A 14,564-nucleotide genomic window follows, 5' to 3' on the forward strand; every position below is an offset into this window, starting at 1 on the left:
TTGTCTACCTGGGCTGTGAAATTGTGACTGAGGCAAATTTTTTTCCATGGTACTTGATGTGGATTGAATGCCCACAGTCTGCCAGGTGCTATACGAAATATTTTACAATGGTGTTACTTTCTTCATTTGTATTTTAGTTGCCCCAGCGGCAGTAATAATGCTTCTCCATTATCTGAGGTTAATGGGCACAGCTAGAGACATAAGTTCTTTCCTATACATAATTCTTCCCCGATGTTTCGACTTCCTCTTCTGCCAAACCTTTTACTGGAATTGCTGCAAGTAGGAAAATAAATGGATTTGAAATGGCCAAAAAGCCCAAGGCAGGTAAGCGGAGGCGAAAGACCTAAATAAGCCACCAACTGGATGATTAGCTTCTGACTAATCATACTTGCCTTTCCCTGCCATGTAAGCGTGACATAGGAAGTTATGAAATGTTGGGAAGGTGAAAGCAAAAATTCCTTAGGGTTTTCTTTAAAAAAAGTGCTAAATACAAAATAGGTCCATTGTTTTTGTGAGTGAACTGGAAATAAACCAAGACTTTGGAAGATTTAGCCCTCATTGTCTCTACCTGTACTTCTGGCTAATGGTAAAAAGATTTAATAACAATCATAACTCACCTTCATATAGCTCTTTAATACTTGCAAGGTGCTCTTTCCCAACAACCCTGTAAGGTAGGTAATACAAGTATTATACTCATTTTACGGATGAGAAAACTGAGGCACCAAGAGGCTATTGAGGCCCTTGACAATTGCCCCACAACTAATATCTGAGGCAAGATTCACAACCAAGTCTTCTTTCTGACTCCACATGGTTGCCCCATCCACTTTAACACTATATCATTTCCTTTCAAAGTGAAGACATCTTGGATTGTGATACTTTGATGTCTACTCTCCCTCCTCTCTGACCATCTCCATACCTCCATGCCAACCACCTGCTAGGACCCTTTCCTTCCCCGGACATCCCTTCTATTTGGAACCATGAGACATGATCAAGCCAACTCCGCCATTATTCTTGGATGGAGTATGTCATTCTATTCCCCAGTGGCTCCCTTGGACACTATGACTTTCCTGAACAAAGGACCCTTTCTGACATGTGTTGTTTAACCTGCTTGAATGCTGGAACCATGTTTTGTATTTATTTTTCTAGCACTTATTTGCCTAGAATGTAACAAGTTCTTAATGAGTACTTTTTCATTCATTCAATAAAGAAGGCCAGGAGGAAATGAACAGTAGTAAAATTCTGGGTCTAGGCTCCTAACCCCATCATACTTATCCTAGGAAATGGAATTGCACCTATCACAAGCAGCTCTATCTCCATGGTCTTTTCAGCCTTTCCCTGGTATTTGGATCTTCTGTATTTCTCTCCTTGCCAGCTAATCCCTAGATAACTCTTTGTTTCACAGGGGCATGTGATGTACCAATAAAATCCTTTCTACAAAGGATCTACATGGTTAATTTCATCCAACACTCATATGTTCCCCCATCTGAATGGGATTCCACAGCTGTCAAACAGCTGGCCAGGAACACTGTTGTTAGTATTAATATTTACTGCCTGACTGCAAGTGTACTTGATCCGAAGGTCAGCACCAATTTACCCAGAGGTCAGCTCCTTGTCCCCAATGAACTTAGGACCGGAAGGAACAACAGGTTCTGGGGTAATGGCAACCTACAGGAAAATTTAAAAAAAGCCAATTGAACAATTAATTACCCATGTGCCAAGATTCCAAGCTTCCCTTGTCTGAGCAGAGAAGTAATTGTCTTCTGCCAATCTTCCTTTGTATCTTCTATTGAACTGTCACGTTGTGATTCCCATTCTCAGACTTGGACAGTTCTCCTAACTGGTAAAACCAGTGCTTATTTCTAGATACTCCCTTCCGGTAAATTGTATCTACTGAGCTTGTAGTCCAAGGGCACACAGACAAGGTTGGGTGCAGTGCTTGCTGGACTTGTCAGACATTTTCTGGGGTCCATCTTTAACACCAAAGTCCAAAAGCTGTATTTGTTTTTACAGTTCCAGATAGATTTGGGTCTTTGAACTCACAAATAACATAATAAAACAAGGCATTTTATAGCCATGCAGATTGAAAAAAAAGGCACAGATCCCAGTTTTGCAGACATCCTGTTGTACGCAGAAGAATACTGTAAGAAAGTTTAGTTTGTCCTTGCAGATTAGGAATTGGGGTGCAAGACTTTTCTTCTTCCGAGGGTACCTTCACTTTAGCTGAAGGAGAGATGCTCAGTTTAGAATTAAAGGAGCGTATGACTTAGTAGGATGACATCTATTACGATGTGTGGAACAGTGAATTTGGAGTAAAAAATTTCTGGATTTGAATCTCACTTCAGCTATTTATTATATACAACTCTGTGCCTCACCCACAAAATGAAATTAGGCTAGATGTTCTCTGAGGTCACTACCTCTGAACTTGGACTTTCTTGGCTTAGTTGGTTCAAGATCTTCAGGTCATATCTTGTTGTCATAGACAGAGTCCTAGAATCCCAGGATTGGAAGGGTCTTCAAAAGCAACCTTCCTGCCTCAATAAAAAAGAGTTCTTAACACCCTCACAAAAATATAGCTTGCTATCCTATCCTTATTTTTTTTTTTAAATCTCTGAATAAAAATCACCCCTTAACACTTTCTTCTCTGATAGCTTCCATGACTTTGCTGGTTCTTGGTACTTTAGCCTGATTGCTATTTTTGGTCTTCTTTGATGATTCCTCCTCTTTTGCCTTGAGATGGTGTCTCCCACAACTCTCTTCTGTATCCACTTCTTTCTATATAATCTACTTCTTTGAAATCACATCATGTCCCAGGAGTTCAATTGTCACCTCTATTCAGACAACTCCCAAATCTCTTATGTTCAGCCATAATCTATGCCCTCAAATCTAGTCCTAGATTTTTAGCTGACTGCTGGATATCTCCACTTGCATGTCTCACCAATCAGAACCATAATTAGGAATTGTGCCCGGGGTAAGGGCTACACTCTACATCAAGACGCAGCTCCTTTGGTAGGGTAAGGCTGAGGTGGGATGCTGCCCATGGTGGGGAGCCAGAGACCTGTGGGACAGGTCTGGGGAGGCCACCACATGTACGGGGCAGGGGGGGGAAGGAAAAAATGCTGCTACTATCTGGTAGCATCCTGTTTTAACACATGGTTTTTGGTTTTGACTTGACCTGAGATTTTGTCTGTTTAGGGGTCCTCCTGGTAAACTCTTACTGATGAACACTGGCAGTTAACCTGAAAAAAATGTCCTTAGAGAGGTACCCCAGGGAACTGAAAGGGTGGGACTTGCTCAACCAGCAAGTGTCTGGGGCCAGACTTCATGACCCTCAGGCCAGCTCTCTACTTCACCAGGCTGCTTCACCTAAATTTAATTAATAATTGATGCTAATTAGGTGCTAAACTCAGTTGTTTCTATTTTCTTGAAGTGCTTCAGATGCAATCAACTCCCCTTAAATTCAGTGCCCTCTAAATCTGACATCCTAAGGAAAAGGCCCAGTCATCCTACCCTAGTTTTGGCTCTGCTACCAGTACTGCAAGCTAATCATTTCTAAAACTGAAGTCATCATTTCTCTGCCCCTCCCTCCAGATATATTTCTTCTATTAACCTGCTTATTTCCATTGTGGGAGTCACCCAGGTTCAAAATCTTAACACCATCTTTAACTCTTCTTCCCTCTCCCTCAACCTATATGACTTCAATGTTCTCACTTCTTGGCATCTACCTCATTTTCTTCATTGCCAATGCCGCACCCCCTTTTCAGGCTCTCATCACCTCTGGCCTAGACTTTTGGCATAGCCTCCTAACTGGTCTACCTCTCTCCAGTCTCTCTCTTTCCCAAACCATCCTCTCTATACAACTGCCAAAATTATCTTCCTAAAGCACAGATCTGACCATACCCTTCAGAAACATTATCTCATTATCTCTAGGATAAACTACAAAAGAGGCAGCTTGGCAAACTGGAAAAAGAGAGAGCTGACCTCAGAGTCAGGAAGACCTGTGTTCAAACCCCGTTTCTGATTGGCTCTTTGATGGTGGGCAAGTCAACGTCTTAGTGATCCCCAAGAAACACTCCAAGTTGGTTGTAGGTTAGATGCTGATTTGGAGTGATTGAGTTAGTAGAGCATTCCTTATACCATAAAATCAGTTAGATCAAGAAAAAAATAAGATAACAAACTCACCTGAGCATTTAAGGCACCTACAAGCTGGCTCAACCTTTCCTCATAGCATTTCATGCTCTTTATATCCCAGCTAAAATGAACCAAATATTAGCTGTTCTTAATCCTTGACTTGCTCCATGATCATCATGTGTTCCTGCAACTTGTCCTCAGGTCTTGAATGTTCTCTCTTTCTAATTTCCCTCTTTCTTAATCCTTATTTTCTCTCAACACTCCCTTCTCTGGACATCTTCCTTGACCCTGCCTCCATCCCCAGCTGAAAGTGTTCTCTCATTCCTTAAGTTTTCCCCAGGGATAGTGACAGTGGGTACTTTAATGTTTCTTGATTGTCTGAATTGCTCCTTTGCCATTGTGACTTTTTATTATGTTTATCTGTTTATACATACATACATATATATATACATATATATATATAGTATGTATGGTGAGAGTACAATATATGTACATATATACGTATATATTATATAATATATGAAATATAAAATATATTATACCTATAATGTACATGATACATATTATATATAGTTATATGTACATATATATATATATTGTACTCTCAACACCACACACACACATACATACACAACATCCCTCCTCCCCAATTACCCTACAATTTCCTTGAGGGCAGGAACTATATATACTCTATCTTTCTAAAATAGGACCCCAGTACAGTGCCTTGCTCATAGCACATGCCTAATAAGGGTTTCTTGAATAAGTAATATCCCTTCTTTCTGAAAGGCATATTCCACAAACTTTGCATACGGAGCTTCTCCATATTTTGCATGTGAACAAAACAGCCTTTTTCTTTTACAAATCTTCTGCTACTACCAGAAATGTCACCAGGTGACCCAATTCCTTCATTCAAACATTTATTTTTAGTGAATGTCAGATAAAGGAAGGGCATCATTCTGAATCTAAGTACAAATCAACTGAAAGTGCATCTTTTTTTTTTCCTTAATCTGCTTCTCCTGTGGAAACAAAGAATGACATTTGGCAGTTCTATCACTTGAAATGATATTTGATTAGGACTCAAAATAATTATGCCTTAGCCAAAAGACAGTCTTGTATTGCCCCCCCTCCAAAGAAATTCTCAACTGCCCTAAATTATTTTCCTGTCTAATGACTTCTCTAAATAATGGACTTAAAGGTAATTTGTCATTCCTCCAAAGACAAGGATAATGTAATAACTGTAATTTAGAGTAGGCTGCTCCTCAGATTTCCAATAAATCTAACAGATTGTATTTATTTTTATGTGTCCGAAGAAAAGTCTAGAAGTAGACCTGTGACCCTTTGGTTTTTTTTAAAGAGTAGATACGAATGTAACCCCCCTATTCTCTATGCTAGCGAAGTAACTGGTTGGGCTTGTGTCTATTACTGGTAAACTTTTTTTTTCAAAGGGATTGGAGAATCTACTTTGGAAATCTGCCTACCACCTGTCATAGTAAATTTCCAATTTCTGTTCTTTTGCTCTGGCAAGCTATAAAAGGTACAGAGAAGACAGTTTGCCCAGTCATCAAAGTTATCGATTCATGAAGTCTGCTTGCAAAGGGCAGAAAATAAGGAAATTGTTCAAAATATTATTTGTCTGGGCCACTCAGTATAGTTGGTTGGAACATGGTACTAATGAGGCTTGAGGCCATAGAGTCAGTCCTTTTTGGGTCATTCATTTATCACCACATGGAGTAAAACTGTGTTTCATAGTCCAAGAATGCACCCCAACCCTGACCAACTATCAAGGAAAAATATGCTATTGGTCACAGACAGAGAAGGAGAGGAAAGTATAGAGGGTGTCATGCTGACTCCTGGGAAGACAATTCCAAGTATTGTACTGACCATACCCAAGAGTACAGCCTTCTTATACAAAGAACATCACGTCTTTGGCATTTCTGTTTATAATCCATTCCTCTAACTCACTCAACACTTGTAATATGGTTTTTATTTTGTTCCCTCTTGAGATGCTTATCTCCAGATATGTCCATATGTGTATTTAGAATAGAAGGAATATAAATTTAGACATATAAAAAATTAAGAAACCATTTAGTCTAAATCCCTGATTTTACAGATGAGAAAAGGGAGAGGATTATGGAGATTCTTTGACATGTCCAAGATTCCTGGGATAGCAAACTTCAGAGGTGATATTTGAATCCAGGTCCACAGACCCCAAATTTGTTTCTGCTTTAACTTTAATATATATCTATATCTATCTATATCTATATCTATCTATCTATCTATCTATCTATCTATCTATCTATCTATCTATCTATACATATATATATGTACTCCTGTAATCCAATATAATGTGCATATTTATATAACACTTCAAAGTATACAAATATTAACTCATTTCATCCTCACAATAATTCTGGAAGGCAGGTACTACTATTATTCACATTTTACAAGTGAGAAAACCAAGGTAGACAAAGGTAGCAAATGTCTCAGGCTGATCCTACTACATTGCCTGGCTCCCTTTATAATAATGAGTTGACTAATGGATTGATGTCAACCTAAAGGCAAGTCTGTAGCTAATTGCTTTGCTTTGTCTATTCAGCATTTTGATCAATGACTCCTGTACCTTGAATGCCACCCATCTACGGATTCACCGAGATTACTGAGTTCAGTGTAGAATAAATTGGACACAAAGTGCTCCTTCCTCCATTGGCTCCTGCCCTCATACAACTCAGATGGGAGTCTCTAAGATGACCTCAACTCAGTTTGCACCAAGCTAGAAGACCAGATAAGGAACATAATAGGTATTGTAAATGGGAAATTCTTTGGAATTAAAAGAATTAGTGTGATCCTAGGCAAGTCATTTAACCTTTATCTATCTTAGCTTCCTTCTCTCTAAGATTTGGGTAACAATAGCACCCATTTCCCAGGATTGTTGTGAGGCTAAAGGAGATAACATTCATAAAAGACTTTGCAAAGTTTAATCATACTATAATTGTGTATGTGTTTGTCCTTCCTGGTGGAAGAAGACCAAGTCATCAGAGAAATGATGACATGACTTGGACTTGACTTTGTTTTGAGTGAGGCAGGGCTGTGCAGGTCACCAGCCTCACTTCTCCTCCAGAACCATCTGAATCCAGTGACCAGATATTCATGAGGATGACTGGAGATGACCCAGGATGAGGCAATTGGGGTTAAGTGACTTGCCCAAAGTCACATAGCTAGTGAAAGTCAAGTGTTTGAAGTGAAATTTGAACTCAGGTCCTCCGGACTGGTGCTCTATCCACTGCATGACCTAGCTGCCCAATTGACATAGAATTTGAAGGTTTTAAAACACTTTACGTACATCATGTCATCTGAATTTCACAACAATCCTATCTATGAGATTTGTACTACAGGTATGAATCCATCCCATTTTACTAATGGGAACACTAAAACTGAGAGAAATTAAGTGATTTACTTGGGGTCACATAGCCAGCAGGATTTAAATCCAGGTTCCTTTTACTCCAGGCTAGTAATAATACTAGTAATAAATGCTATCATTTATATAGTGCCTACTGTGTGCCAAGCACTCTGATAAGCACTTTACAAATATTATCTCATCTGATCATCACAACAACTCTATGAAGTAGGTGTTAATATTATCCCCATTTTACAGTTGAGGAAACTGAGACAGGCGGAAGTTAAGTGATTTGCCCAAGTTCACACAGCTAGTAAGCTGGATTTGAACACAGGCTTTCCTGACTCCAGGCCCAGCTCTTTACCCACTGTGCCACCTGCCAGCTGATAAATCTACATTTGCAGGCTCTTAATAAAGGCTTTTGATTGATTGCTACTGTGAGGGTATGACAGTCAGTGCTGCCCTTTGGTTCCACTCAAAATCCTAAAAATTAATTTGTATATTTTTTTTATTTACTGCATACTTCATATCTTTTCCTTCTAACAGAATGTAAAGGACTGGGTTGATAAATGCTTGTTGAATTTGATTAAGCTGAACTTCTGACTCCTGGTTCAATGTTTTATCCATTATACCAAACTGGCTCTGCGTTCCACAGGCAGAAGAGAAATTCAAAATGTGGAGGTAAGTAAGGAGCTATCTTAGTGGAAGTAGTTAAGAGATGCCCCCAACTAGCAGTTATGGGCTCCTCTGATATTCACATCACCATGTGCAAGGGGAGCCTAAAATCCTAGTGGGCGGATTTGATCAAAGCCCATTCGATCTCTTTGGAAATGAATTCCAGGAAGAGGACCAAGCAGGAATGTTCTTCTCAGGCTTCTGGATACTGCTGAGATGAAGAGTATTTCAAGGGCAGGACTCACACAGACCAGTCACTCAGTATGGAACCAGATCCTTGAAGGACTTTCACTTTTTGATGCTATTTAAATATAGCTCAAAACACAAAGGAAACATTCAAGGCTCTAATAGCCTTCTCCGACCCAATTAGTAGGTTTTTTAAAAAAAAAATCAATTCTTTTTGATTGAAATATTCTGATTTTGCACATTGTTTTTTTCTTGAGTGCCTGTGTCAGACTCTTCCCAAAATAGAATATGATGCTGGTAATCATGTTGTTTTGTTGATTAGTCATGTCCAACCCTTGGTAACCCCATTTGCGGATTTCTTGATAAAGATGTTAGAGTAGTTTGCCATTTCCTTCTTCAGCTCATTTACAGATGAGGAACTGAGGTAAATAGGATTAAGTGACTTGTCCAGGGCCACACAGCTAGTAAATATCTGAGACTGGATTTGAACTCAGGTCCTCTTGACTCCAACACAGGGGCTCCATCCAATGTGCCATCTAGTTGTCATAGTAGGGGGGGAAAGTATTTCCTGTTCCATGTTGCTGGAAATGGGGATAAAAAGAGTTAGTCACCTTGTTAGATGGGACAAAAACAGGATTCCATGAACATGTTGAGACAACACTAAACAATGAAAAGAGCACATGAATCTAGAACGTGAGTCTGTGGGTTCAAATCCCACATCTGATGCTTAGTTCTCAGTTTCCTCGTCTATAAAATGAGGGGTTGGGATTAGATGGCTTTTGTGGTCCTTTCCTATGTTTGTGATCCTATGTTTGAGCCTCAGATGAGTCATCCTGGAGGTATACAAAGAAGTATGGCATTTGACAAATAGGAGTTATGTGTACTGAGATTCTGTGAAATCTTTCTAGAAAGAAAGGTTGATCCTCTGGATCTCATTATGTATAGGGGCAGGTAGGTGGTGCATGCTGGGACAGGAATCAGGAAGACTCATCTTCATGAGTTCAAATCCAACCTCAGACACTTACTAGTCGTGTGACCCCAGGCAAGTCACTTAACCCTGTTTGCCTAAGTTTCCTCATCTGTAAAATGAGCAGGAGAAGGAAATGGCAAGCCACTCCAATACCTTTGCCAAGAAAACCCCAAATAGGGTCACAAAGTGTCAGACATGTCAGAAAAGAGACAAAACAACAACACCTCTATAACTGCTGCTGAGGCACTCTGAAATGTGGGTAGAATGAGACATTCAAATGGGAATCTAAAATGTGGGAGAAGTTGGTACCTGTGGCTATAAAAGAAGACTATCCATTCATCAGTGGACCATTTGTGCTGAACTCTTATCACAGCTCACAAGCTAGATAGTGCTCAACTTGTCCAACAGACAGATAGGCAAATATCAGGTTTCTTTTCTTCCTTTCCCTTTTCTTTCCTTTTCTTCCCTTTTTTCTTAACTGAAGCAAGGCTACAAAGCTCCTGACTACTGGGCAAGAATAGCAAAGATCAGTAGATAATAGGGATGCTGTCCTGTGACAATGTGGCTCTTTTTAAACCAAGCATCAGTGCATCCAACCTAAGCTGAACTGTATCTGAAGACAGGCTGGTTAAGCAAGCAGCTTTATGGTAGAAAGAGCACCGGCCCTGGAGTCAAAGGGTCTGGGTTCAAATCCTGTTTCTGGTATTCTGTGACTTTGGGTAAATCACTTAATTTTCTTCCTGGGCCTTCATTTCTTCAACTATAAAGGACAATGATATACTAGATGGGGCCTTTGATCCTCCTTCCAGACCTAGATCTATGATCCTATAATCCTAAATCAATCCAAAGACTGAGCTCTTTAAAAAAAAATAACAACCTTGCTAAAAGATGGATACTAACTCTGTAAAGAATATTCCACTCTGGCTATCTTATAATTACATTGTGTATACTTTGTGTTTAGTTACATGTTGCATCCTCCCAGAAGAATATAAGCTCCATAAAGACAGGAATTTTCATTTTTTCCTTCAAATCTCTAGTTTTCAGCACACTTGAGGCAGCAAGGTGGTGCAGAGAATAAAGTGCTTGGTCAAGAGTCATGAAGACCTACATTAAAAATCTGGCCTTAGGCACTTATTAGCTGAGTGACCCTTGGCAAGTCACTTAACCCTGTTTACCTCAGTTTTTTAATCGGCAAAATGAGTTGGAGAAGGAAATGGCAAACTAATCCAGCATCTTTAAAAAATTTCTTTTTTACCAATTACATATAAAAACAAATTTTACATTCATTTTTAATATTTTGAGCTCCCAATTCTCTCCCAACCTCCCTTCCTTTCCCTCCACCCTCACTGAGAAGGCAAGCAATTTAATATAGGTTATACATGTGCAGTCATGCAATATATTTCCATATTAGTAATTTTTTTCACTGTTATGATAACTCACTGTGTGTTTCCATCCATCCTGTTTTCCCCTCTGCTTTTCCTACTATGTCTCTTCTTTCACCCTGACCATCCTCAAAAATGTTTACTTCTGACTACTGCCTCCCTCAATCTTCCCTCCCTTTTATTAGCTCCCCTACTTCTCTTATCCCTTTCCCCACCTACTTTCCTGTAAGGTAAGAAAGATTTCTATACCCAACTGAGTGAGTATGCTATTACCATTTTGAGTCAATTCTGATGAAATTAAGGTTTAAACGTTGTTCGCTACCTTGCCACATTCCCCTCTACTGTAAAAGCTCTTTTGTATCTCTTTTACATAAGACAATTTTTCCTATTCTGCTTCTTCCTTCCCCCCTTCTTTCGATGCATTCCTCTTTTTCATCCCTTAGTTTTTTTAGATATCATCCCATTATATTCAATTCACAACTGTGCCCTCTGTCTATTCTCCTAACTGTCCTAATAATGATAAAGTTCTTAGGAGTTAAATTCCATGCAGAAATATAAACTGTTTAACCTTATTGAATCCCTTATGATTTCTCTTTCCTGTTAACCTTTTTGTGCTTCCTGTGAGTCTTGTATTTGAAAGTCAAATTTTCTATTCAGCTCTGGTCTTTTCATCAGGAAGGCTTGAAAGTCCTCTATTTCATTGAATATCTATTCCCTCTTCTCCCCTCTCCCCCAAGAATTGTACTCACTTTTGTTGGGTAAGTGATTCTTGGTTATAATCCTTGCCCTCTGGAATATCTTATTCTCAGCCCTCTGATCCTTTAATGTAGAAGCTGTTAGATGTTGTGTTATCATATCTCTTGTCTCCACAACATTTGCAGTGTTTCTTTCTGGCTGGTTGCAATATTTTCTCCTTGACGTGGGAGTCCTGGAATTCAGCTATAATATTCTTGGGAATTTTCATTTTGGTATCTCTTTCTGGAGTTGATCTCAAAATATTCTTCCCATTTCTATTTTACCCTCTGGTTCTAAAAATAACAGGGAAGTTTCCTTTGATAATTTCTTGAAAGATATCTAGGCTCTTTTTTTGATCATGGCTTTCCAGTAGTCAAATAATTCTTAAATTCCTTCCTCAATATATTTTCCAGGTCAGTTGTTTTTTCCTAGACATATTTTACATTTTCTTCTATTGTTTCATTCTTTTGATTTTGTTTTATTGTTTCTTGATATCTCATGGAGTCATTAGCTTCTGCATGTTCAATTCTAATTGTTGAGGAGTTTTTTCTTCAGTGAGTTTTTGTACCTCCTTTTCCATTTGATCAATTCTGCCTTTTAAGGAGTTCTTTTCTTAAGTGAATTTTTGTACCTCGTTTTCCATTTTACCGATGCCTCTTTTGCCATTTGGCCTATTCTGTTTTTTAAGGTGTTATTTTCTTTGTGGGTTTTTTTTTGTGCCTCCACCAATCTATCAACTCCTTTTTCATGATTTTTAAAATATATCTGTCATTTCTTTTCCCAATTTTTCCTCTACCTCTCTGATTTAATTTTTAAAATCCTTTTTGAGCTCTTTCAGGAATTTTTTTTTGTATCTGAGACCAATTCCCATATTTCTTTGAGGATTTGCATGTAGTACTTTTGCCTTTTTGACAGTGGTCTTTTTCTGAGTTTGTGGTTTTGATCTTCTCCATCATCATAGTAACTTTCTATGGTCAGCTTCTTTTTTGTTGTTTGCTCATTTTTCTGGCTCATTTTTTTTTTTTTACACTTTTAACTTGATATGTTAAAGCTGGGCTCTGCTCTTGAGGTAGAAGGAGCACTGTCTCAAGCCGAAGGTTTTTTATGCAGCTATTTTCAGAACAAGTTCGGGGAGCAGAGGTCTGTAAATTTTCAGTTCTTCCAAGGTGGCATAATCTGAGGAAAGTTATGTTGACTACTCTCCTGGCCTATGCTCTGGTCTGTGAGTGACCAGAAGCATTCTTTTCCATCCTCTAACTGTGATCAGGGTCCTCCACTGTACTGTGGCTACAAGCCTTATTGTGCTCATCTTCGTCCTCTCCCTGGGACTGTGACCAGGATCTACATATGAGCAATACCACAGAGTCCTGTACCCAATGCCAACAAAGAGACCCCTATAATCTATAATATAATAGTCCATGGGCTAAGAGGTACACAAGCTTCTCTAATTGATTCAGCTGTCCCCATGACTTGCTGCTATCTTGCCAGGGCACTGGCATGCTGGCTGTGCTCCACTCTCACCCAGCTATGAAAGACATTTCCTGCCAATCTTTTAAGATGTCTTGGGCTGGAAGATTGTTTCACCATGTCCTTTGATAGGTCCTACCACTCCAGAATTCATTTTGAGGTATTATTTAAAGTTGTTTGGAGGGGAATCTGAGAGAACTCAGACAAGTCCCTGTCTTTTTACTGCCATCTTGGCACCTCATCCCACCTCTTCCAGTATCTTTGCTGAGAAAATCCCAAAGGGGGTCATGAAGAATTAGACCCAATTGAAACAACTCAACATTCATCATATACCCATAGTTTGTTTCATGTTTGTAGGACTGAACTGAATTACCTTGTCATGTCTTGAAATAAGTTGGGATAGGGATATAGATACTAAAGGACTCTTCAATCCAACATTCATATCCTCCCTGCCCCACCATTCCCCCTTTTATGACTAGGCCCATATTCAAAGTCTAGCTTTCCAGTATAAAAGGACTTACCAAAGAATACGCTGTTGTTGGTACAGATGCAGGAAGGTGATAAAACATACCAGATGAGTTGTATGTCATCCAAGGACAAGTCTAGTTTAATTTGGAGAAATTTTGGTCCTCAGGTGATGAAGTTTTTGTCCATGACAAATCAGTGATTAAAGTTTTTTAAAAAAATAATCCAGCTGAGATAACCTGGTTATGTGTGTATATTCATAACTCCTTATGGCATGGTAATATTCCATTGCATTCTTATGTCATAATTTGTTTAGCTATTCCATAATTGGAGGACATGTATTTTGTTTGCAGATTGTTACGACAAGTAATCTTGGTTTTTTTGACAGATGTATATCTTTTTGGTGTTGTTGTCAGTGACTTCCTTCAGGGAAGTACTCATAGTAGTAACTTTGGGTCAGAGTATAAACAGTTTAAAAACTTTCCTTATATAATTCAAATGGTTTTTAAGTAATGTTTAAACTAGTTTGTAATTCTATAAGCAGAGGAATAATGTGCCTGTTTTCCTACAGTCCCACTCTACTCAATGGGTTTTCCCATCTTTTATCATCTTTACTAACCTGATGGCTACATGTGGTAATGCCTTATTATTACTTTAATTTGCCTTTCATCATTTGTGATTTTGGTCAATTTTTCAGAGCTTTCTTCATAGTTAAATTTTTTTTGAAAACTATCTTTTGATATTTGTTTGTTGGAGAATGGTTCTTGCCTTTATGGATTTGGGTGAATTCCCTAATGATTTTGGGCAGCAAATATTTATTAGAGATAGTTAATGTAAACATTTTCCCCCGTCAACATCTTTTTCCTCTGATCCTAGCAGCACTGATTTTATTTGTATAAATGCTTTGTAATTTTATATAACTGAACTCATCTATAAACTTTCTTTTCCCATGAGTCTGGCTAAGAATTCTTCCTATAACCACAATAGTGAAAAATACATCTTCCCATTCTCCTCTAATTTTTAAGATAATATTACTTTTTATATTAAAATTTTCTTGTAATATCATATTTCTGTAAAGTCACATCATCAAAATGAAGCAAAGAATGGAGGCAAATATTCAGGTAAGTCAGACAAAACTTTAGCATTTGCCTGAATTTATCCA

The 14,564-nt window shown here is 38.6% G+C and overlaps 1 long non-coding RNA gene across 1 annotated transcript in view; it reads right to left on the bottom strand.

The window, feature by feature from the left end:
* LOC140513194 (uncharacterized) overlaps positions 1-13,673 on the bottom strand; it is a 56,471-nt gene extending 42,798 nt beyond the window's left edge. The window contains exons 1-2 of the long non-coding RNA XR_011970110.1: positions 13,459-13,673; positions 618-664 (exon numbers count right to left, since the gene is read on the bottom strand). This is a non-coding gene — a long non-coding RNA (uncharacterized lncRNA). The remainder of the gene's footprint in view (positions 1-617; positions 665-13,458) is intronic.
* Positions 13,674-14,564: the final 891 nt, after the last annotated feature.

Source organism: Notamacropus eugenii, chromosome 7 (assembly GCF_028372415.1).
Source record: "Notamacropus eugenii isolate mMacEug1 chromosome 7, mMacEug1.pri_v2, whole genome shotgun sequence".
NCBI lineage: Eukaryota > Metazoa > Chordata > Mammalia > Diprotodontia > Macropodidae > Notamacropus > Notamacropus eugenii.